This window comes from Heterocephalus glaber, unplaced genomic scaffold (genome assembly GCF_053883595.1).
Source record: "Heterocephalus glaber isolate CG9 unplaced genomic scaffold, H.glaber_assembly_v1.0 deba00001587, whole genome shotgun sequence".
NCBI lineage: Eukaryota > Metazoa > Chordata > Mammalia > Rodentia > Bathyergidae > Heterocephalus > Heterocephalus glaber.
In genome coordinates this window covers 2037606-2061786 of record NW_028258365.1, presented here as the reverse complement: position 1 = coordinate 2061786, position 24181 = coordinate 2037606, and the positions used below count along the sequence as shown (strand labels likewise).

General features: G+C 37.3%; 1 protein-coding gene and 1 long non-coding RNA gene across 18 annotated transcripts in view; one reads left to right on the top strand and one right to left on the bottom strand.

Moving 5' to 3' along the window:
* Positions 1 to 24181, top strand: part of Inpp4b (inositol polyphosphate-4-phosphatase type II B) — a 1082298-nt gene that overhangs the window by 386362 nt on the left and 671755 nt on the right. The gene's annotated exons all lie outside the window — the stretch shown is intronic.
* LOC110346498 (uncharacterized) lies at positions 5258 to 13179 on the bottom strand. The gene is made up of 3 exons (XR_002390586.2): positions 12995 to 13179; positions 12601 to 12742; positions 5258 to 5430 (listed from the first exon to the last, which is right to left on the bottom strand). It is a non-coding gene; the product is annotated as an uncharacterized LOC110346498 (long non-coding RNA).

Genomic DNA, 24181 nt, shown 5'->3' with positions numbered 1-24181 from the left:
TCATTACACTTCCAGGAAATGTGCCTCTGCCCCCAGTATGTCCTTTCAATTCTCCAAGTGGTCCATGGACCAACAGAGCTGCACCTTGTAGAAGCTTGTTAAAACACAGAACATGAGGCCCCAGCTATACCTGCTGAATAACACTCTGTGCTTCAGAGTTATTACCCTGGGTAATTATATACACATTAGCGTTTGGGAAGCACCACATTTTACCACATACTGAGCAGCAGCACTGCATCCTGACTGGCCCCACCTAACTTGTTTTCTCTTGGTCAGAGTGTGTGAGTAATAGACCTTAGCTCACAGCTGGTAACAGTCTTGACAAGAAACAGTAAGAGCACATCAAACTGCTTTGAATTAATATAAGTCTCCAGGGTCAGACAAATTACATCCTTGGGGTACAGAAAGAATTTATAGCTGTGATTAGAGAAGCACTGCCAGTAATCTGAAGAATCACAGGGAGTCAGAGAGGTGCCATTTTTTTCAAAGAAAGAAAAAGATGAATCCTGAAAATTACTGGGTAGTGAGCCTGATAGCAATTTCCTACAAAATTCTGGGAGGAATTATTAAACAGGTATCTTGTCAGCTTTTAGCAATAGAAATGGTTATCACCAGGAATCATGCCAAATTAGCTTCATCTGTTTTTCTTGTAATGTGTTTCTAAGACTGTCTTGCTGAGAAAAAGCTATAGGTATGATAGTTTTGATTTTAGTAGGTATTCATGTAGCTCCTGAAGATATGCTTATAGGTCATATGCAGGCTGGGCATGGTGGTACATACGTGTTATCCCAGCACTTGGGAGGCAGGGGCAGAACGATCACCATGAGTTGGAGACCATATAGTGAGTCCAAGAGCCAACCTGAAATGCATAGCAGAACCTTGTCTTAAAAAAAAAGACTATGTAGATCATATGCAGCATAAATAATAGCACAGCCAAATGAATTCATAGTTGGTTGGGTAATGATCCCCTATAAGTTGAATCACAAAAAGTTTGAGGAACGGAATTTGAAGAAATGAGCTGGGTGTAGTTTGAGGGAAGGAGATGGTCTCCATGTCAGCCAGGATCCAGTTGTAGAGCTGGAATCCCTAGGAATGTTATGGAGGAAGGCATTAATTTTAGGGATTTGACCTTATTTAGTTCTGGGAACTGATAGCATGACAGGAAGTCAGGAAGAAAAGATGTGAAATGAGAGGAAGGAAAAGCTAGGATATGTGAGGTTGGCCTGGAAACTCTAATTTGTTAATTCCAGTGATGTTGGTGTCAGGCAGAAGAGAGAGAGACAGAAGGAGTTGTGCCCTTGCAGTGTCTGTGTGCCAGTGAGGTCAGCCAGTGTACTGAGGACAGGTGTGTAGGAGCTAAATCAGTCTTGGGCCTCACTCAGGACTTCAGTCTACCTAAGTTTCTTCTGTGGCCAATCTTATCTCAGAACCAGGAAGGAGGAATTGTGAGAAATGTAGTTTCCATTTAGAGGAGTTGACAATAGTTCAAAACTAATATAGCCAGCAGAGCTCTGTCCTTTGCTGTGTCATGCTGTTTGTGTTTAATAATGCAAACCGTGAGTGACATAACATGTTGGATAGCAGAGTTCAAAGAGAATCTCCATAAGGTGACTTCTCATTCTTCAAGTGTCACATTAAATGGTAGAGGCCCTTCTTGACCTTGCTCAGTGAACCAGCATCTCCATCTCCAGGATTTACCTATATTCCCAGACCTTGCTTTATATTTTTATAGTGCTTATTAAGATTTTTTTATATAGGGTCTTTAATTTGCTTATGTTCTGTCATCTGCAGCATAATGCTAGCTCTAAGAAGGCAAGGACATTGCCTGTTTTGTTCACTGCTGAATCTTTAGCATTTAAAAGAGAAGAGCACTCTGAAGGTACTCTGTATTTACTGAATGAATAGAAAATTAAATTTAATAAGAATAACATCCATTGTTGAGGAATAAAAATTCAATTGCATACCTAGAGAATGGAAGCCAACTAAATTAAGAATAATTCATGAAAGAAAATAGATTTGAGACTTTTATTGAAAGCAAGGACCTATTGGAAATTACATATTAGAAAAATTATGTATATTTTACTTTTATTAGTAGAAACAAAAAAAGTAACATTCATACTGTATTGTGTAAGCAAGGTTAAGACCACTGTATTTTAAAAGACAGAAATCTACCATATCAACAGGATAAAGAAGGAACATTTTCTGATTAAATCAGTTGATGTAGATAAAATATTTGACAGGATCCATTACTCATTTGTAATAAAAATTCTCACCAAATTATGAATAGAAAGGCAACTTCCTTATCTTGGTAAAGAACATCTACAAAAAGTCTATAATTAACATCAAACATTACTATGAGAAATAAGATGCTTTCTTCCTTAATAACATATATGCTGGAAGAGCACTTGGCTACCATGCATGAAGCTCTAGGTTAAATATCCAATACTGAAAAAACGAAACAAAACAAAATATATTATGAAGGACCTCTATCTAAATTATGTAAAGAACATTCAAACATTCTAATCATTTTAGAAATAGTCCACCTGTATGAACAGATATTTAATTTAAAAATATTTACAATGATCAATGAGCATACAAATGATCAATAAGCATACAAATGATGCTCAACATGACTTTTTATTAGGAAATCACAAGTTGAAACAGCACTGAAATACCATTATGGCGCTCATTTGCATGGCTAAAATTTTTAAAAAGCCCTGATACCACTTCCTGAAGGGAATGCAGAGCAACAGGCACCTCACTCATTGGAGGTATAAATAAAAATAAACTAAACACTGATAAGCCACATTAGAAGACAGTGGGCAGTTTCTCACAAAGTAAAACATAGTCTTGTCATATGACTAGGCATTTACCCTTTTGAGTTAAACAAAATGCTGCTTGCAAAATTGATACTGGATTGATTCATAATGATGAAAATATTGGAAACAATCAAGATGTACTTCAATAGGAAAATGGATAAATAAACTGTGGCACACCTATACAATACAATGGAATAATACCCACCAAAAAGAAATGAGCCACCAAACCCTCCAAAGACATGGTTGGATCTGAAAGGCATACGTGATAATGGCTAGTCTAAAAAGACTATGTATTTGACAATTTCCATTATATGTCATTCCGGAAATGCATAACTTTAGAGATGGTTGAAAGTATCAGTGGTTCAGGAGGGAGTAGGGAAGGGTTGAATTGGCAAAGCATAGGAGATATTCAGGGTGGTTAAGCAGTCCTATATGATCCTGTAAGGATGAATATGGACACTGTGAAATAGTACACATTGGGTCAAAACCCATAGAACTTTACAGCATGGATAAATTTCAAAAAGTGCAAAATTAAAAATTCATTATTATGTTGGATAATTTCTATGAGAGAAGACATAATTCTATTTAAGAAAAATAAATGTATTAAACATTCAGTAAATAATGTGACTGAATAGGATGGGCATAAAGATTTAAGTAACTTTGGAAATGATTTTACTCTATAAAAATAAAGTCAAAAGAAACCATACATAAGCATAGTGCTATAGTTGATACAGTTGTTTCTCAACTGACTATAGGTTTAAAATTCTGATACTGCTGTAAAAGTCACTGGAATTGAATAGTTAAGTGATGGATAGCAAATGGTAGGAGCCAGATTTCCCAGTGTTGCAATGGGAGTTTGCTGATAACCAAGGGAGAAGACAAATTGATTCACTTGGTAATGGATTAAAGCTTGACACATCAGTATGAATTTATGTTAACATTAATATAGGTAAAGATATTTATATATAAATAATGTAGATATGTGTATACATGGGTGAATGTATATACACACACACATTTTCCTCTGTCAGCTGAGGAGCCATAGAAAGGACTAGGTCCCAACAGCAATGAGCCTAGCTACCTCTAAGTTTTTGGTTTTTCATATGTTATAGTAAATAACAGAGTATCTATGAGAAATGAGTGATAAACATGAGGTAGGGAATATAAAAGGTGAACCTAGAGACAGCATCTTGTATCACCTGACAGCAAGGACCTATCTCAACAAATAAATAAATTAACAAAAACAAACAAACCCCCCTCAATGAGTGCATTTCAAAGAAAGTCAATAACTAAAACACTCCCAATAGCTGAAATTGGAATAATTTCAGCAGCAAAATAAAGCACTACTGGATTATAACCCAAAGTGTGAATTAATATCCAAAGGTCTATATGGATAAAACTGGTTTAATAAAACAAAAGAAAGAGAGATAGAGAGAGAGAATGAGAATAACATATGCCGATTCTCTACTCTCAAGGAGATGGAACATAACTATCCACTCCATAAATATGGGTCTGCAGAACGACATTCTCTGAGAAATTACCTAGTGTTTAGGGGCAGGGATACATAGTTTGCAGTGGAGAGTCCTGACAGACACTGTCTCATCAGTTGGCTAAAGTCAGCACCAACAGTAGTTAGTCCTGTTCATAGTATGTATTGCTGATACAATGTTATAATATGGGACACATTGTCCTATGGGTTTCTCTGCATAAGCCACTAACTTCAGTGTAAGAAGAAAAAAATCAAATTCAACTGGAAGGAGGTTCCTCAAAATACATGTATTTCTCAAATGTATCAAAGTCATCAAAAACAGAAAGTATGAGGAACTGTCACAGCCAGGAAGAACCTAATATAATTCTAGATGGAATCCTTGAAATTAGATGAAAACAGAAAGTCTGAATGAAGTATAGGTGTTAATTAATAATAATGTATCAATATAGGTTTATAATTGTAACAAAGTTCATACACTAAGTTGTTAGTAGAACGGGAAACCATGTGCAAGATATATGGGAATTCTCACCTATCTAAAATTTATCTGTAAGTCCAAATAAGTTTTAAAATAGTTGATTTATTTTTTAAAAGTCAAACAAGATGTACAGAATACAAAAGCAATGAGTGATTCTGGTAAACAATGAGTGATTCCAGCAAAATCAAAGGGAATACTTATGAAGTACTTTTTATAAAGTAGTCATAATTGAAGTACTTATTTGGTGCCTTTAAATATTTTAGATATTGAATGTAAAGGGATCATGCTCAGTGTAGTTTCCAGGGCAGAACAAGAAGAAACTAATCAGAGTTATACAGAAGCAAATTTCAAGAGAGATTGAAAGAAGAAGTTTATGATTATTAGAGTTGCCCAAATATGACACATCTGCCTCTGGACAGATTTAGTTTATGATCTTCAAGCAAAGGTCAAAGGAACATCATAGTGAAAAACAGTAGGATGCCGAGAATGAGCCCAGTGTCTTCTCAGATGCTGTGCTCACATGTGTGTAGCCAGCTCCACTGTGATTGTCCTGGTTCGCTGGCTCCAGGCAGGCCTCAAAAATTCATTATTTTATTATGACATCCAGATGGCAAGCTTTTTTTCTGATCGTCTTGAAATTACACAGTCTGGAAAGAAAGAGAGAAATAATTGTTGAGCACTGTGAGGAATGGTGAGAATATATTCATGCACTCTGAGAATATATTTATGCACATGCATTCATCTCTTAAAAAGAGAACTAATAAAAAGTTAAAAGAAAACAAAATTAAGACACAAAGCAAAACCCTGCAGTGATTTTAATACTGGGTTTTATTATCTTGGTTTTAAATACTGTCTGCTATGTTGCTTTAGGCCAACTCCAGTGAATAGGAAACGTTTTTAAAGAATAGCATCCCTACTGCTATCCATAGGCCCACTTGGCTTTACCCTCCAGAATTCCTGATCAGTTTCATTCTCTTCTGAGGAAACAACAGCAGGAATTTTGGTCACTTTCCCTCCTGTTCTCCTGGCAAAATAATGTGTTATTGCTCTTGTGTTTCCATAACTCATGCCTTTCTTCTTTACCTGACTTCGCTTTGTGATTCATGCTCTAAAAACTGTGGAACTTCAGAAATACAGGAAAGAATACAAAATTTTGGGATGCTGTATCATTTTAGCTCTGGAACAAGTGTATTATGTCAAAAGCTCAGTCTTTTAAACAAATTAGCCCTTCTTTAAAAAATATTTTGTCCACTAGATCTAAGCTTTGGATTTACTGTCTCGGTTGTGTCACACCAGACTTCAAATTGTTTGGTGATATAATTATGTTCAAATTAATATCATAGAGTATGGGTACCAGATTTTGTGTAGGTCTGTTTTTTATTGGGAATTCACAGGCATAAAATCATTGTCTTTTCATCCTTTTTCTTTTCTCTACTCCAAGAGGAGGCCCTCAATTTTTTTACTTTGCAGCATCCGTCTCTGAAAGCATCCATTTCTTTAATTCATGCCCCCAAAGCAATTGTAATGCTAGGTTGCGTCATTAAAGCATCAACTTCTATAATACCAGTTTGCTTCCTTAGGCCATGCATATTCTTCTTGGTCCTCTTTGGATGGCCAGTTTTATTATTTGTGCACCTATGGTTCTTCTTACATAGAGTGCAAGCTCCTTTACTGTTGGGGACTGTGCTGCATTCATTTGTTCATTCCTTCTTGCTCCACGATGCTGTTTTGTATTCACTTTTGCATCTTTTTGCTGTTGCTCACAGTGGACCTTCAGCCTTTTCTCCCTTTATCCACCTACGGATATGCACATATTATTTAAGGTCATGTGAAATGTTAAGACCTGTGAGAAACAGACTGCTCACTTGGAATCAATCACATCTTCAGCTCCACTTTGCTTTGCTCTCTTTTACAGCTCTGGCTTCTTTCTGATATATGTTTCATTTATTTATGTCTCACTTCCTCTCCAGAAGCACTGGTCTATAAACTCTTTCATAAGCTCCTTAAGGATAGGCTTCTGCTTATCCCAGCATAGCACTGGTATGTGTTTGATGCAGTACAGATGCCTCATAAGTGTAAGGTGCATGACACATCTTAGAGTTTTGTTAAGATAATTTCAAAACCATCTATTTTCTGATGACTCACAAATTTATATCCCCAGCCTGGACCTCTTTTTACCTCTGTTGTAACCATAGATCCAGTGATCTAAATAACCCAGTTGAGTTTGTAATTGTAATCTCAAACTTAGTATGGCCAGAAAAATTTTGCTTTTTTTGCCTTCTCTTAAGCCTTTAAAAAAAAATCCGTAGAAGTGCTATTTTTAGCACTGCACAGGCTAATCCTGAGCATAAATCCTTATTTTTTTCTCTCATTTTATGTACTAAATTCTTCATAATTCCCGCCATTTCATTTCCAAAACATATCCTGAGTCTTACACATTGCACCGTCTCCTTATCCATAGCTTTGGTGCAAGCCACCATCATCTGCCACTTGAATTATTGCCATCATTCTCTTAGCTGAGCTGCAGCCAGAACCTCTCATTGGTTTACCTGCCTCCTTTATTGCTCCACTAAAATAGCTTCTCACATGGTGGCTAGAGAAGCCTCTCTGCGGCATTCATTAGAACACAGCTTCCCATGAGCCCTTCTAACAGCTTCTAATTAAATGTAAATTTCTAACCACATCAGCCAAAGTTCCAAGTTGTCTGACCTATGAGTAACTTCCAAGCTTTCCTTCTTTCTGTCTTTTCCTAGTTCACCATGTTGCAGTGACATTGTCTCCATTTCTGTCCCTGAAACATAGCAAGCTAATTTGTTTCTGCCTAGGAATTCTGTTCTTGCTGAGCTTCCAGCTTGAAGCTCTCCCATAGCTTTTCATGACCACCTCCTCCAGTGCTCAGAGGGGGCTTCCCTGAGCACTGTGCCTATGAGCATCCCACAAATTGGTCTTCTTTGTGGCCCTTCTTATGTGCAGGATGTTTCTCTTGTCCTCTTCCTATCTAGAGAGAAGTCTCCTGCATCTGAATAATGCCAGCCTTAATATGTGTCTGTTGGCCAACTGGTGGAGAGAATGGTGCCAGCTGATTGGCAGTGTGCCTTGCTTTGGTACGCAGTGATCCTTTTCCCTGTGGTTAGAGTTTTGCTCTGTTTTGTGGCTATCTGTGCATTTCACAGCTGTTTCTCATGCTTGACCAAGAGCCCACTGGATGTAAACACCACACTTGTATTACCACGGCTTCTCAGAGAATTTGGCACAGAGTAGTGCTGTGTAGATAAGTGCATGTGTTCTCCCTTCAATTCTGTAATCACTCTTCCCTGCCTCATTCTTTTTCTAATGCAATTGCTTGTTAGTTATAGGAAACTTAAATTCCTATTAGAGCCCCTTAAAATTGAGATTGGAGAATCGATGAGGCCTATAATTGGTAAAAGAAACTCTGACCTAAGGTACTTGCCTAATGAAAGAATTTGGTAGGAGGGCAGTGGGAATAGTTTCACTTAATAGAAGAGATGAAGGTTTGATGCTCAGGGTACCAGTTTATTAGGCGGCAAAACTAATGCTATTAATTCACTGAAAAAATGATCTGCCAGAAAAGTTCCTCCTCTCTACAAGCTAAGGGACTGGCTTCCATCTTCTCATAAATTAGAGCCCTTTTACTTTTATTAACATTATTAAATCAAAATTTATCTTTATTGTAAAATTTTAGATTGTATAATTCAATATATAAACCGAACATTGATATTGGACCAAGATGGCTGGCTTCACTCCCAACCAAGGGGATAATCCAGGTTCCCTGACAACTCTAGTGACCAAGAGGTGATCTGGAATTTATAATTGTGATTATTAAAGGTTGGGAAGGGGCCACAGGTGGGTAAAGGGAGGTTAGATTTGATTATTGCAATGTGTTGAAATATCACACATTACTATGAACAATTAATGTACATTAATCAAAACATACTACAAAGGAGCAGCTGTTATCAGTTTGTGATTTCAGTGTCAGTGTTTTTTTCATGCCATGTATCAGACCTGATTTTATTGGCTGAGTTCAAAGAGCTAAAATGATGAAGTTGGGCGTTGGTGACTTCTCATTTCTGGTGACCATCTCCCCCACTCCAGCCCCTCTTCCCTCCACACAGCTGCTCAGGCCATTGATGACTTCTAATCTCAAAGAAAAATCAGTCTCTTCCCCTTGGTCCTCCCCTCTGCACTTCAAATGACCCCACATCAAAGCTTTCATTCCCTTAGTGCCTTTTCCCCACCTAGATTAAAGAAGGAAAATAGATTTGTCAATGAGTAATAACATCTCAATGTTGGACCCAATGGTATTTGCACTTTTAAAATAAAAATTCCTGGAGAGAACGATATCTGAAGAGTAATAAATCATCACTGATAGAATTTCAGACATCACCATTAATCTACATTGTATTATAAAATACCTCAGTGCCATGGGCCTAATGTCTACTTTAATGATGATATAATAAATTAGTGGAGTTAAAAGGTGATTTCATGTAGCCCATAGTTTAATAAAATAGCATTTATTGAGGTGTAATTTCAGTTTGGGACCCAGAAAGGTATTTCCGAGGGCCTTGCAGAGCATGCCGGGAGCGTCTGTGTACACTTCTCACCTTACTGTAGTTGCTTTGGCTGAGTTTGGCTAAAACAACACAGTAGATGTGAACAGCACATACTTGGTCAATCCTTCAAAATCAGCAGATCCTAATTAAATTCATTCTTTTTTCTTCCTTCTCTGGGATGTATATCTCTTCTTTAGTTTTTGTCTTGGTTAAAAAACATTACTAAGAAATCAATTATTTAAGTAAGTAAATAAAAATAAGTCATCCTAGAAACATCCTTCCTCAACTTCTGTGTGTACCCTGTGTCCAAAACCTATGCATTCTACCTCTTGCCTTCACTGCCACCAATCTGGATATCACTATGCTTCGCATTTACCTTGGGCTATTTTAACAGCCTCTCATTGGCTCCCTTCTGTGTTCAATGTGGTTGTCCACAATCCAGCCTTTGTATTTCTAGCAGGTTCCTAAACCACAAATCCTACATATTGTTTCTGTTCGCTACAGAATTTATTCTGAACGAAGGCAAACTGCTCTTTATCCTTCCTTCATGACTGGTTTTCCTTCTGTATGGTAGGGCTTTATGTACTAACAGTCACCTTATGGGACTCAGTGTTCCAGTACCTTTGAACTCCTTGCTGTTTTTAAAACTCCAAGTTCTTTCTTGCTCCTTGACTTGCTCCTGTGACTTGCCCCTGTAAGTGCTGCTCTCTCTTTTGAAACATTTCCCCTCCCTGAGGCCACTCTGTGTATCAGTCAAGATTCTATCCTGACACCACTTTTTCTGGGATGCCCTTCTGATTACTACAGTCTCTGAGCAGCACGCTACTATTTTGTGCAGCAGTTAAACCCAGTGATAACCTTTACCATAATCTTCATAACTTTTGTTGACAAATGCTTCTTTGTTGCCCCAAGAAGACTGAAGAGATTAAGAGCAAAGTCTGTGTTATTAGTTATTCATGTATTATTTTTGGGTATCACATGGTACTTCATATTTGGTACACAATAAATATCAAAAGAGCTGATATGATCTCTTCCTCCATGCTAGGCTTGTTCTGACTACTCTACATGAATTACTTTATTTAAGCTCTACAGTAATGCCTTGAGGTAGATAATACAGCCAGTGGTGTCAGTGTTCTGTGTCACTGTCCCTCGACTTGACTCTGATGTCAGTCATCACTGTGGCAGACAGTTTTGTATGAGCTCAGACTCGTGCTGAGTGTCTCACCACAAGCACACTGTGTGTCAGTCTGCTTTCTGTCTCGTGCTGCCTCTAAAGCCGCGGGATGTCGCTGGATCTGTTTGTGAGCCAAGCTGAAAGCAAGAGGGATTCTCAGTTCAGCCTTCAGGCGTGGGTGCGTGTGAGCCGGTGGGTGAATTTGCCAGCCTCCGCTCTTTGGATGGCTTATTCCAAGAGGCATTCTGCAAGCTCTCGGAGACCCTGGCTGCATCAAACTTCCTTTGCCTGGAGAAGCAACTTCGATAATTTACTCCTCTGCAGCTCTGGCTCACGCTTGCCTTTCTGCACTGTGTCCAGAGGGATCTTCTGAGTAAACTTGCACACAAGATCTTGTCAGTTCCAATTTCAGGAAAACTTAAATTAAGACAAGCAGCACCAGTGTCTCTACTGTATTAGAAACAGAGGCACAGAGAAGCTAAGTACCTTAAGATCCTGGAAAGGGAAGGAGACTGGATTTGTATTCAGAGTCTGGCTGCAGGGCCCATTTTCATGACTACCTCTCCACACTGACTGAAGATGGTAACAGATATCAGTCTCCAATTACATGGTATGAGCCACCTGCCCTTCTTGTGTTTAAAACTTATCTTGGTTGAAAAATTAAATGTTCTAGGTTTAGAAGCAAGGGTATATTGCTTCTTCAGACTTTTTAATCTCTCTCCAAATAAATTCCAATTTCTAAGTTCCAAATGCTTTTTGGGTTGTTTTTTTCCCAGAATAAGAGCAGTATAGAAGAGTGACAGAGGAAACATTAAAGTGTTATACATTCTCATTCTGAAAAGTTTCATCTTTACGATTTCACAGTGGAAGTATCTGAATAGAGGCAGTATGGAAAGTAGAAGGAGCATTTAGACTGCATTTTAGGAGACCAGTGCCATCTGGAACATGAACAGCTACAGTTTCATGACTTTGAGTGATTTTATTCCCCCATCTGGGTCTCAATTTCCCAATGTGTAGAATATGTAGAATAAAGAGTTTGAGTTAAAGTGGATGCACTTATTTTTTCACTTATTAAAATCTGACGAAATCTACGTGGATCAAACCTGCTTTCTCTCTCCTCCCTCCAAATGCACATGTACAAGTACACGTACCACGCCCTATGTAAATTTAGGGGCTTGCATCATCTGTGGACCCTCTGGTTCCATGGTTAAGAGTCCATGGTTAGCTGGCTCCAGGGCAGGAAGGGGATGTTGGAAAGGTCCGGGAAAGGAAAGTAGCTCATGTCATATTGACCAGAACAGAGATACCTTTTCAGGTCCTGTCCTCAGTGATCCCACTCTTATGCTTGGAACCCATCTCCTCACATGGAGTGATTTCTAAGTCTCATTTCAGCTCCAGCCTCCTATGGTCTTTTGAAAGGAAGCACTCCTTAAATGCATCTTACTTAGGATTTTTCTGTGAGAGAAGAGATTATGCCTTTTGCAAACTGCCAGACTCAATGAAAATGAATTATTTAATAAGAGTCCAGGTGATATTTAAATAGACATTAGGGGAAACAAACATTTATATCTCACTTGCACCTTATTCTGTCATCATTCTGTGTTTGCATATCTTTGAAACCATGGCAGTGAATGATATAAGTGATTGACTGATTGCCTGTGCTCTACAAATATTTGTTGTACAATATAAACAAAATTAAAAGTAATAAAAACATGATGGTTTAAATGAATAGATATTTCCAAGTATTTCTGTCACTGATTCTAGTGTCTATAATTAGTATGCTTATGCAAATGTTTCAGTGCTCTGAACTTTTGTATAGGAGGCCATATTGATTCAATATCCCTATTTTCTATTGGAAAGAAAATCTCTATTTTCTTTGGAAAGGAAAATAACATTATGTGAGAATCTAATGGGCTAGACAAAATCAACAGACAAGCTTCAGATGAACTCATATGTTTATTGAATAAAATAGAAACTTCTTAACTAGTAGCTTTGACTTATATCATATATTTGATAAAACCAGTAGCTTCATAGTTCCCTTTGGCTTTTCTGACCAAGTCCAGAGTTCTTACCTTCACATTCAAGCTATTTTAATCGCTTTTCTCATCCATGGGACAAACACCCAACACCAGTGACTTGAAGGAGGAGAGGGTTATTTTGGCCCATGTTTTCAGTTCTGCTGGCTCCAAAGCAGGAAGAGGATGATGGAAAGACCTGGGGGAAGAAAGTGGTTCATGTCATGTTGAAGTCACACAGAGACAGGAGGAACTGGGGAGGGAGAGATTCCCTTTCAGGACCTGTCCCCAGTGCCTCCTCTCTTCTGAACAGGACCCACTTCCTAACAGCATGTTCAGCTATGTTGCCCCACAGCCCAATTACCAGCCAACAGCACTGGCTCTGGGGGCATGAAAGTGTTGGGGGCCATTCTTGGTCTAAACCATAACAGAAGCCATGCTCTGGCCATACCTCTATGCTCTGACATGTGTATCTGTGGGTCTCTGGTTTCATAAGTTCCCTGAAGCATTTGTTATTCTCAGAGTAGATTCTGGTCATTAGATGGCTGGAGATGGGAGAGTGGAGCAGAGGATGGGCGTTTAATAGCAAGGAATCCCTCAGCTATCTAGGACACTGCCATCTCTCGGGAACATTTCTTGAGGAGTAAGGGCTGTTCTGAATTCTGATGCGTTCCTATGACAGCAGGTTCCTCTCTGTTTTGTCAAAACAAGACAGTTAGGTTCACAGGGTAGGATGTGAGTATCATCAGAACCCCAAACTAAGTTATTTTTTTGTCTGAAAGTAACTATAACATCAACACCTTCTTTGATGTCAGCCCAGTATGGTACTATGCCAGCTATTTTCTGACAGTTGCCTTGAATTTTTTATTACTATATGAAGCTAAAAATGACCTTTGAAAGTTTTGGCATCTGTTTGATGTATGTATTCATTTATGTACTTTTTCAACAACCACTTTTAGAGGGTCAAAGAATGAATCCAGTGATTTTAGTGAAAAAACATTTGTAGTTTCTTTCTGGTTTGTGGGATTTTACTTACTAAGCACTGATTGCATGCAGTTTGTGTCTTGCATGTAAATTACATATTTTATGGTTTACATGTATGTAATTTTGTCTGACATTAAAGATTAGGATAGAAAATAGCTTGAGAATGTTATAAACATTTCTAGAAGAAAAAATTTATGCTATCATAAAGTAAGTAATAACATTAGCATTTTTGCCATAACTTCTTGATCTTGAAATAAAATATCTTAAAAATGAATAAGCCAGAAGAATTTTGAACAGCAGGATAGAGCTTTTAGAAAGCTGTCCATAAGTATATTCAATTACACTTTACACAAAATTTTCTTTTTGTTTCCTTCTTGTAAGACCTTAAATAATTTCATCTGTCTTGACTATTTACAGTTGCCTCTTTGCTGAGTTTTTAAAAATGTAAAGCCTTGCTTTCACGAAATCAAAATTTGTGCTTTTGTTTTTGGAAAATTTCCTAGCTGTAGAGAGGCATAAGCATGACAATTGAACCTTAGTTACAATTGATTTTGGCATCACTTTTACTTTGCTGGTATAAAAGGCACATTGATTTGTGGCCACTAGTTTCCTACTTCCCAATGAATTATTTATTCTTCCCTGTAGAAAAAGAACAAGTCCAAGTGGAACTATATATCTATATCCATATCTATATCTATATGTAGATATACATATAAATTTTTATGACTTCTAACTTCTTCCTTATGATACTATATTGCAATTCTCAAACTCTGTTTCTCCTCTTAATCATGTATCAGTTCACTTTCATTTTGTGTCTACCAGAAAAATATCATGGTGCTTTATAATGTTTCTTGGTATTACACATTTTTGTACAACATTCAAATATGTAAGGTGAAAAAATTAATTAATATGTATCAAAATAGTATTTCTCTTAAATTTGCCATTTTTATTTCATAAATAGAATGTGTTAACAATACTTATAAAATTATGAAAGGCTTCTCTTAGTGCTGAGAAATTAATGTAGTTAGGAAAAGATTTAGAATATACTTAATTATTACCTTTTAAACAATTTTCACAATATTATTTAAGGTTCAGATGAAATAAAGCAGTTGCAAGCAGGTAGAAATTAATGCTGAAGAAACTTGTATTCATTCTCCAAGATGACAGTCTGAGTCTCTTTCTACTGCTGTAACAGAATCCCTTAGACTGGGCAAGTAATAAACATCATAATTTGTGTCTCGTAGCTCAGGATGTTAGGAAGTGTAGGACCAAGGCACCAGCAGACTCAGTATCTGGCAAGAACTCCTTTCTGCTCCCAAGATCATCCCTTGTTGCTGCATCCTCACACAGCCGGAAGTGGAAAGATGAAAAGGACAAACTGCTCTCTTGCATCTCTTTTACATCCTGTTAGACTCTGCCCTAATCACTCCTTAAAACCCATACTTCTTACTACTATCACACTGATGATTAAACTTTAGTGTCTGAATTTTGGTGCGACACATTCAGACCACAGCAATGACATGGACAGAGGTGAAGTTTTCATTCTTGTTCTCGTATTCCTCTGTCTCACACAACTTCTTCAAGTGGTAGCATGTGGCCTCTACCACAACACTTTGTATTCCACTGTAGTGGTAAAGATAACACAGGTTCCTTCCCAGTCTCTTAGAATAGTACGCAGCAGTTGGTTAGACCTATGCTAACTAGCCAAGGAAATTCATGGAAAAAATTGGCTTGCTAACATGTGCTTTGTTAGAATTCCTTTGCTGTTCAGCAATACGGCACAAGCTACCTTTACCCAGAAAAGTAGCTCATTCTAACTCCTCTCACTCTTGAATAAACTCACTTCACAGGAGTCTGGTGGCTTCTAGGGTTATTCTGAGAGTTCTCATCATGGTACTAAGATGGTCTATCTTCTTGAGGATTTTTCTGAACTTACACTGCACACCTATGTGTGTGGTTGTGAGTGGGATGATGAGGATGATGGGAAAGTGTGGTGGGTGTGGTTGCAAGTTTCTATTTCTCTGCTCTAGCTTCAATTGGAGTCCCTGGAGCTCTGGAGGATCTAAAATACTTCCACAATGCCGGCGGATGCAGAATGTGAGGTAGGGCACCTAGCAGACATATAAGGCACATTCAGATGAGCAAATAAGCAAAAGGGTTTGTGTATGTGTGTGGGTGTGTGTGCGCTTGACTTGCATATCATCAAGGATAACTCTCTCCCTGAGAATGTCAAGGGCAGTCAACTCCTGAGACATAGATTGAAGTTATGTTACACATTTTTCTTTTAAATTCACTTGTTTTTGAATTTAAATTCAGATTGGGTCTGGAAGATCAGAAATCATCATTTTTGACTAGTAGTCAGATTTGGCTAGCTATCATATATATACAGTTTGTGTGGCTGTTTTGAGAGGTTTTGAAGTGGTTCATGTTACACCTTTGGCTCAGAGTGTGTCGCGTTATCTAACAGTTTCTGTAATTGATTCATATTTGAATGGAAAAAAGCCCAGGCTTCCCCAGTGTCCCCTTTTAACAGGGAGCCCCTAATACAGTCCACTTCATGTCATATCTCATAGAAAGGCTGGTGCTATCTTCCTACTTCTGTTAATGTGTAAAAAATAGAATCGATCAAATATCAAATGTTCTTGGTCAGCTTGAAAGTGACTTTCAAGTAAATTTTCTTAACATAAAACAGGCCTTAAAAATTCCTCACAACAAAGATTCCAATGATATCCACTGTTTAATTTAAAAAAATACAAAATTAAAGGAAAATATATGACTCAGTTATCTTACATACATTGGTATGAATACTAAAATGGCCTAATTTTTCTATCTTGACTTTATGATATGATAGGTTTTCATGTGATATGGAAAGATTTTCATGGTGTTGATTTAAAATAAATTACATAATGCATAGTTTCTTTGTTCTTAACTCAATATGAAAAATTGGAACTGAATATGGAAAAATATCAAATGGCATCCAGGCACAAACCTTCACCAGTTTCCCAGCTTGCAGAATTACTGAGGATTCCTGTTATCAGGGCAAGGAGATATAGTTAATGGAGCATACAGCAGACAACAATTGGAAATTTTCTAGAAGGTGTGGGTTTTTTTTGACAAACAGAAAAAAATCCTTTTCATGGCAATGTATTCAGTCAAGGAAAATATGTTAGATTACTACTGGGTTCTTGGGGAGATACCAGATGCTATGCTATGTTCTGGCTCCGAAGGAGCTGTGTGTGTGTGTGTGTGTGTGTGTGTGTGTGTGTACATGTGTGCTAAAAGATGAATGAAAAACAAATAGGAAATGAGAATACATCTGTGCTTTGAGAGGTACTGGGGTAAGGGCAGGGTGTTAGGATCCTTGTCCATCTTCTGAGGGACCCTAACAGCATTGGGAAGCACGTTCATGGAAGAATTCTTGAAGGCAGTAACATGTCATCTGAAGCTAAAAGAATTTAAAGAATGCAGCCTAGGAGAATAAAAGGCATCACAAGAAGAGACTGACAATGATGATCCCGAGTATGGTAGCACCATTGCAGTGTCAATGGCAAAAGACTGCACATTTTACTCAGGGAGCACTTTCCTTCCAAACAAATCTGATTTTCAGTGGTTTTATATGAAATTCATTACAAGAACAGTTGGGATCATTAAAGTGATCAGATTCACTTTTATTTTTTGCAATAAGCCATCCTTATATATTGGGCATCTTTATAACATGACTACCTCATTTTTCCAAGTCAATCATTCAAAGTATTTTCAACATAGTTTATAGTTTCTTAAGAGTATCTTAGCTCTTTGACACAATTGATTTCCTCTCTGGAATGGATTGTGAAGGCTTTTATAAATGTTGACACTAACTTCAAGTATATTGCTGGTCATTCATGTAAATTGCCTGTTTGGGTAAAACAATAACCTGTAAAACAAAAATTTGTGTATTTTTACTGTGTTTTCCTACCAAGTTCTCTGATCTTACATTCTTCTTCCCATGTCTCTTTTTTTTAGTTAAAAGATGTTACCTTTGTCTTCTCTATGTGTGACATGGCCAAGAAGCTGTTAAAATGGTTTATTGCTGTTTTTTAATATGATGGCATAAGAATAGCATTTTCCAGATTTATTTGTTCAGGGAGTGTGTTCTCAACTCCACAATACTATCTAATTAATTAGAAATGTAGGTTCCTGTGTATTTGTGTACTTTGGCAGTTGTATGTTTAGTAACTGCACTGATGGCCTTTGGTTTGAAGTACTTGAGCTTGGCTTTAATTATCTGAGGCAAAATATCATTCTGAAATATAACAACAAACAAATGTTTGGGTTTACAAAACATTTTTACACTCCTCCCAATGTTTTTCCTGCTCTTTGGAGAGTTAACCCAACAGTCCATATGTTCTTTTTTTTTTCTTTTTTTTGTTCACAAACTTAATTTTTATTGGTACATTGTAGGTATACAACACAATTACATTTCTTATTGGGAATTGTACCTTTATATAATGCATCTTGGTTCTTCTTTTTTCCCCATTCCTAGCCCTCCCTTCATGCCCTCCACCCTTCCCTATTTACAAAGACTTTATTTCCATTTTTTCCATTTCTCATCATTTTTCCTTTCCCTCCTTTCCTTTCCCCTGCCCCTCCCACTTCCCCTACCCCTTTGGACCTTTTCTTCCTATTTTACATTATTGATTATTCATTCTAATCATTGGTACATTTTAGGTATACAATATGATGACATTCATCATTGGAAATTTGCACCTTTACATAGTCTCTCTTGGTTCTTATTTTTCACCCTTGCCCAGCCCTCCCTTCAACCCCTTCAGTCCTCCCTATTTACAAAGATTTTGTTCCTATTTTTCCATTTTCTCATATTAATCCCATGCCCTTCTATCCTTTCCCCTAGCCCTCCCACTTCCTTCCCCTTTGCCCCTTTTCTTCCTATTTCACATTACCTATTATACATTTAGTCCTTATTTACACTTTCAGTTTCTCACACCAGAGAAGATATTCAGTATTTACACATGTGTGTCCTATTTATTTCACTTAAGAGTATTGCCTCAATGTGCATCCACTTAGCTATAAATGTCTCTAATTTCTCATTTTTTATGGCTGAGTAGTACTCCGTTTTATAATAAAACCACATTTTCTTTATCCAGTCTCCAGTTGATGGGCATTTGGGCTGTTTCCAAGTTTTAGCTATTACAAACTGCGCTGCTATGAACATGGGGGCACATATATCACTGTGGTATGATTCTTTTAATTCTTTGGGGAAGATCCCCAGCAGTGGAATAGCTGGGTCAAATGGGACTTCCAGTCCTAGTTCTTTGAGGTATCTCCATACTGATTTCCACAGTGGTTGCACCAGTCTACACTCCCACCAGCAGTGGAGCAGGGTTCCTCTTTCCCCACAGCCCCACCAGCATTTCTTCTTGCTTGATTTCATGATAGCAGCCATTCTTTCTGGAGTGAAGTGGAATCTCAGCGTTGTTTTCATTTGCATCTCTCGAATGACCAGTGATGTTGAACATTTTTTCATGTATTTATTTGCTATTTCTACTTCTTTGTCTGAGAAATGTCTGTTCATTTCAGATACCCATTTTTGGATTGGGTCTTTAAATTTGGGAGGTCTGATCTTTTTAAGTTCTTTATAGATTTGAGATAGTAGACCTTTGTCTGAGGAAAAGCAGGTGAAGATTTTTTCCCACATTGTGGGTTGTCTCTTCACACTGCTGGTGGTTTCTCTTGCTGTGCAGAAGCTTTTTAGTAAGAAGAGATCCCACTTGTTGATTGTTTGTGCTAGTTCCTGGGCAACTGAGGTTTTGTTCATAAACTCTTTCTTATTATCTAAGTGTGCATTAGAATTGGTTCCTGATACAACTTCACAAATGTAACATGAAAAGCTCTGTACAAGATCTGAGACAAATTCTGGTTGTGACACAAATTACCTTTATGATCCTGGATAAATCATGTGGCTCAAGCCTACCCTCTACCCCAGACTCATTTCATCAAAATGCATTGGCTATCTGCCCTTTGAATTCTGCTATTTTCAACTTTGGAGGAGACTTGAAGGAATAATATTAGAATTTGGTAGGAAAAATGAGACTCAAGAATTATTACTAGGCAAAGAACACATATGCACGTTTACATGCAAAGCAGGAAATATTAAGTACTAAGACGTCATACCATAGTGATAAATGCATACCTATGTTTCTAGTAACTAAATCTTGGAAGTGGCCTATATATCCATCTTTAGATGAATGAATAAAGAAAATATGATATTGGAGTACCATTTTGCCAAAAGCAAGGATAAATTTGAGTTATTTGTGGGCAAATGGATCAACCTTGAGACTATAATTTTAAGTGAAATAGATACACGAGCTTAAATATTGCATAACTTCTCTTATTTGAGAAACCTAAAGTATAAGTAATTTGAAAAAACAAAATAAAAGACAATAGGAAACAGGGAGACAATCTTTTGCAAATAGAAAGGGGATCTAGAAATGGAGGGCAAAGAGAGGGAGGGAGGGGAAGAGAATAAAAACAATTAAAATATGTTAGATACATGTACCTGCTCCCTAAGATGAATGTAAGCATTATGTATTGAAAACATGTACTAATAAAAAAAAACATTAAGCTAGACAAGGGAGCTAGTGTAAAATGCAGTGAGACTTCTGTGGATGAAGAATTTATTTGATTTGAGGTGTTCAAGAAGGATTTGGACTAGTCTGGGAATAGAGTCTGTGTTTAGGAAGACATGATGAAAAGAAAAGCTGGCGTTAGAATCAAAAGGAACAGCTTTGATGTAAGGCTTGTTGCCAGCATTCTTTAGGCTTAGAAGGAAACAAGTAGTTCAGTTTAAATGGATTCTAAAGTGAATTGAGGGTAACAAAGGAAACAAAGGTTGAAATTTAGATTGGAGATAGGGAGTTTAGTGTTTATTTTGGAGATGTTTTTGCAAAGTCGCTATGGGTTTGGATTTGGCAAGACAGGTTTAAGCGCTGGTTTCTGCTTCTGGCAAATATGAGTATCAGTATGATCTTTCCAGGTTGCTGTAAAGGTTAGGGATAATATACCTGAAGGGTTTGGTCCCTTGCTTCTAGAGGAAATGTCCTCATTTTTCATCGATTCATCCTATGACATGATTCAAAGATACCTCAGCCTTGTGGTTGGCTTCCCTAGGTTGCAATTCAAAATTTAAATGCTCTCAAGATATTCTGATTCACTTAGTAAGTCTGGATTTGGGTTTAGATGTTGTTGTTCTTAAAAGCTACATAGAAACAAAAGGAAACTTTTTTCATTGCTGATATGAATATAAAACAATGAAAGAGAGATTGTTTAAAAAACTAAACATATTATTACCATAGGATTTGGTAATCATGTACCTTTGTGTTTACCCAGATGAACTGAGAATTTATGTTCACATAAAAAACTACACATGAGTGTTTGTAGCAGTTTAGTTCATCATCACTGAAACTAAGATACCCTTTAGTAGGTGTGTGGATAAGTAAACTGGCAAATCCAGATAATGGAAAATTATTGAGTGCTAGAAAGAAATGAGCCATCAAGGTAGGAAAAAAACATGAAGGAATCTTAAAGCATGTATTAGTAAGTAGAAAAACAATCTGAAAAGTCTGCATACTGTGTGGGTCAAACTACTAGGCATTCTGAAAAAGGAAAAATTATGGAGAGAGTAAAAAGATTAATGATTGTCAGGGATTATGGGGGAAAGAAGGATGAGTGGGCAGAGCACAGATGATTTTTAGGACACAAACTGTTCTGTACAGTATTGGAATGCTGGGTACCTATCACTATGCATCTGTCAAAACCCATAGATTGTACAACACCAGAAATGAACTGTCACATAATCTATGGACTTTGAGAGGTGATGCTATGTCAGTGTAAACATCCATGCAAGTCTCTGGTGTAGGCCTGATAGTGTGGGTGGCTAGACTGTTGACAATGGGGAGATTGAGAGTGTTTGGGGAGGATTGTGGAGCATTTCTGAGAACTCCACACCTTTTTTAGTTAATTTGCTGTGAACCTAAAACTACTTTAAGAAATGAATTTTATTAATCAATTAAAAAATTTCATATAATTTTAATATCTAGCTGGACCTAGAAGCCATAGTAACATTGTACTCAGTTAATGAAGGTGAGATAACACATATAACACCAAATTAGAGAGCAGTTAAAACCAGTAGGGCTCCTTGTTAGACATTTTCTAAATTTGTGCACTGCATTTTCTAGGATGTAAATTGGTGACTTTCATTTGCTTTTATTATATTTCATCTTGGCCATTTCTGGCCACCATTCTTTACTACCTATGTTTTCAATCTTACATGCTTCATTCGGATAACCTTAAGGATTCATTATTTCTAGATAAGCATTTCAGAATGATAAATTTAACAAATGCTGTATATTCATTTGCACTTTATGTCTACTCTTCTCTGGTGAATGTTATATATTGCTCAAACTCTTTCATATTTGATACCTCTTTTAGTTTTGCCTAATGCTTGGAATTTCCTTCCTTTCTTCCTTATAGTAGCACATCCTATACAGTTGGAGACTGATAGGAAACAGACCTTGGAATGGAAAGTAAGGGAAGAAGCCTCCTTTCCTAATAATAAAGCTACACATCCTATAGCTTTTGATAAAAATCTCATGAAATGATATTGCTGAAGCTTATTGAGGATGATTTTGGTGTACATATGAGGAATCATAATTTATATGTTTTAAATAATGAGAAAACTCATTATCTTACATACTAAGAACCCTAGAGTTCCAAGGCTACTTAAATTAGCAGGTTTCTAATGTCATCAAGATCCTGCCTTCCTCCTTTTTCATATTCCCACTCTGCCATCCTGAGCATTTCCTCTTAGGCTAACTTTCCTCATAGTTCCAAAATCATGGCTACAGTTTCATAGGAACAGGCATATATGATGACATTTTGAAGCAGAAGGGCAGCTCTTTTCATCTCTTTAGAATCCTCTGATTAGATTTCTCCTCTCTTACTTGCCTAAATTGTGTCACCTGCACTTAAAGCAAGCACTGGCAGGAAATGGAGAAATAGGAATTAACCTTCAGGGCCTAAGGGTGGAAACTGGATATGAAGACCAACCACTTACTCTGAGGGAGCTGATGGAGCTGAAAAAAATTGGGGTTTAGTAAGTAAAACTTGAAGAAAGTAGAAATTCTGTAAGCAATGAGGAAATTGATATGGGAGATAATTTCTGCCTGAGGAACTATCAAGTTTCATTATCCTCCTAAAGCTCAAAAACGTATTCTTTCTTCAGAGTACATATTGTTATTATGCTGTTGAAAATTTCCTCAAAAAGTTAAAATGTCTTGAATAGAAGCTAGTTGCTGAGTTCAAGTGAACATTCTACTGACCACATGTCTACATTTTATTTCTATCTAAAAAAATTAATGAATACTGACTGTATCAGTTAAGGTCTCACAGAATCCCTTAAAAGTCTGTGTGGAAAGGCTGAAGAGCCTGCACTGGAAGCTGGAGTCAAACATCCAAAGGCAATGATGAAGACAGGAGCTCCTCCAGAAAAGAAAAGAGGAGAGTCCCCTCTTCTTTTCCTTTAAACCTACTGGTTGGGCCACTCACATCCAGGGTCAGTCTTCTCTCTTCAGTTTGTGGCCTACTTGACAGTCATCCACAGACACACCCAGAACTTTACTAATCTGCTTGGTGGTTCTTACTCAAGTCCAGTTGACATATTGCAGTCAATGATCACAAAAGCATACTCTTAAACAATAATCTGTGCATGGTTCTAGATTGACCCTGTACTGATATTTGATCCTTCACAGAAATGCTTCATCCTTGCTCAGAAGGGCAGACCTTTAGCTCTTAAAAGCAACAGCTCCTTCCATTTTAATTTTTTTTCTGACAGTCTTCCAACAACTCTTTTAAAAGTAATTAAAATGAAAGCTTTGCAAGTTAAATTGACGGAGAGATAGTGCTTTTGCAAATGGGAAGGGGGATAAAAGACGGAAGGAGGGAAGAGGGGAGGAGAAGGGGACACACAAAGAAGTCAAATGTGTTATGGGCATATGCCAGTTCCCTATGATGCTTGTACTAATAAAACGTTTTTAAAAGGTAAGGCTGATTGAGATCACTGACAGAAAAAAAAAGTATCTGGGAGAGGCTGAATATAGTTTTTAATGGTTTCCATAGCTAAACATTAAAAGTTTGTTTGAAAAGTTCACACAAAGTCAGTATAGTATTGTTTTTAACCCATCCTTGTGAAATCTAGAGCCATGAAACTGAAGGAAGTTGATACATAGACCATAGTCTAATGGTCCTCATAGTCTTGTATGATATGAATTATTCAATAACCTTGGGAAAGAAAAGCGGAGGTGAGTGAAAGTTGGTGGCCACTTAATTTTAATGCTAACGTGCAGAAAAGATGAGCAGATATAGGAGGATAGATAAAATAGACATGTATGTCATCCCCAGAGACAATGGAATTAGTAATCAGAACAAGAGTTTCCATTTATTGTGACATAAGTATGTGTGGAGAACTTACTTGCATTGTTTCATTTAATTCTTGCAGGCATTTGAGACAAGTGCAACATAAAACAGGTACAATTGTGAAAAATTATGTAACAGTAATTGTAATGTGTCATACTAATAATGCAAGATATGGTAGTTCATG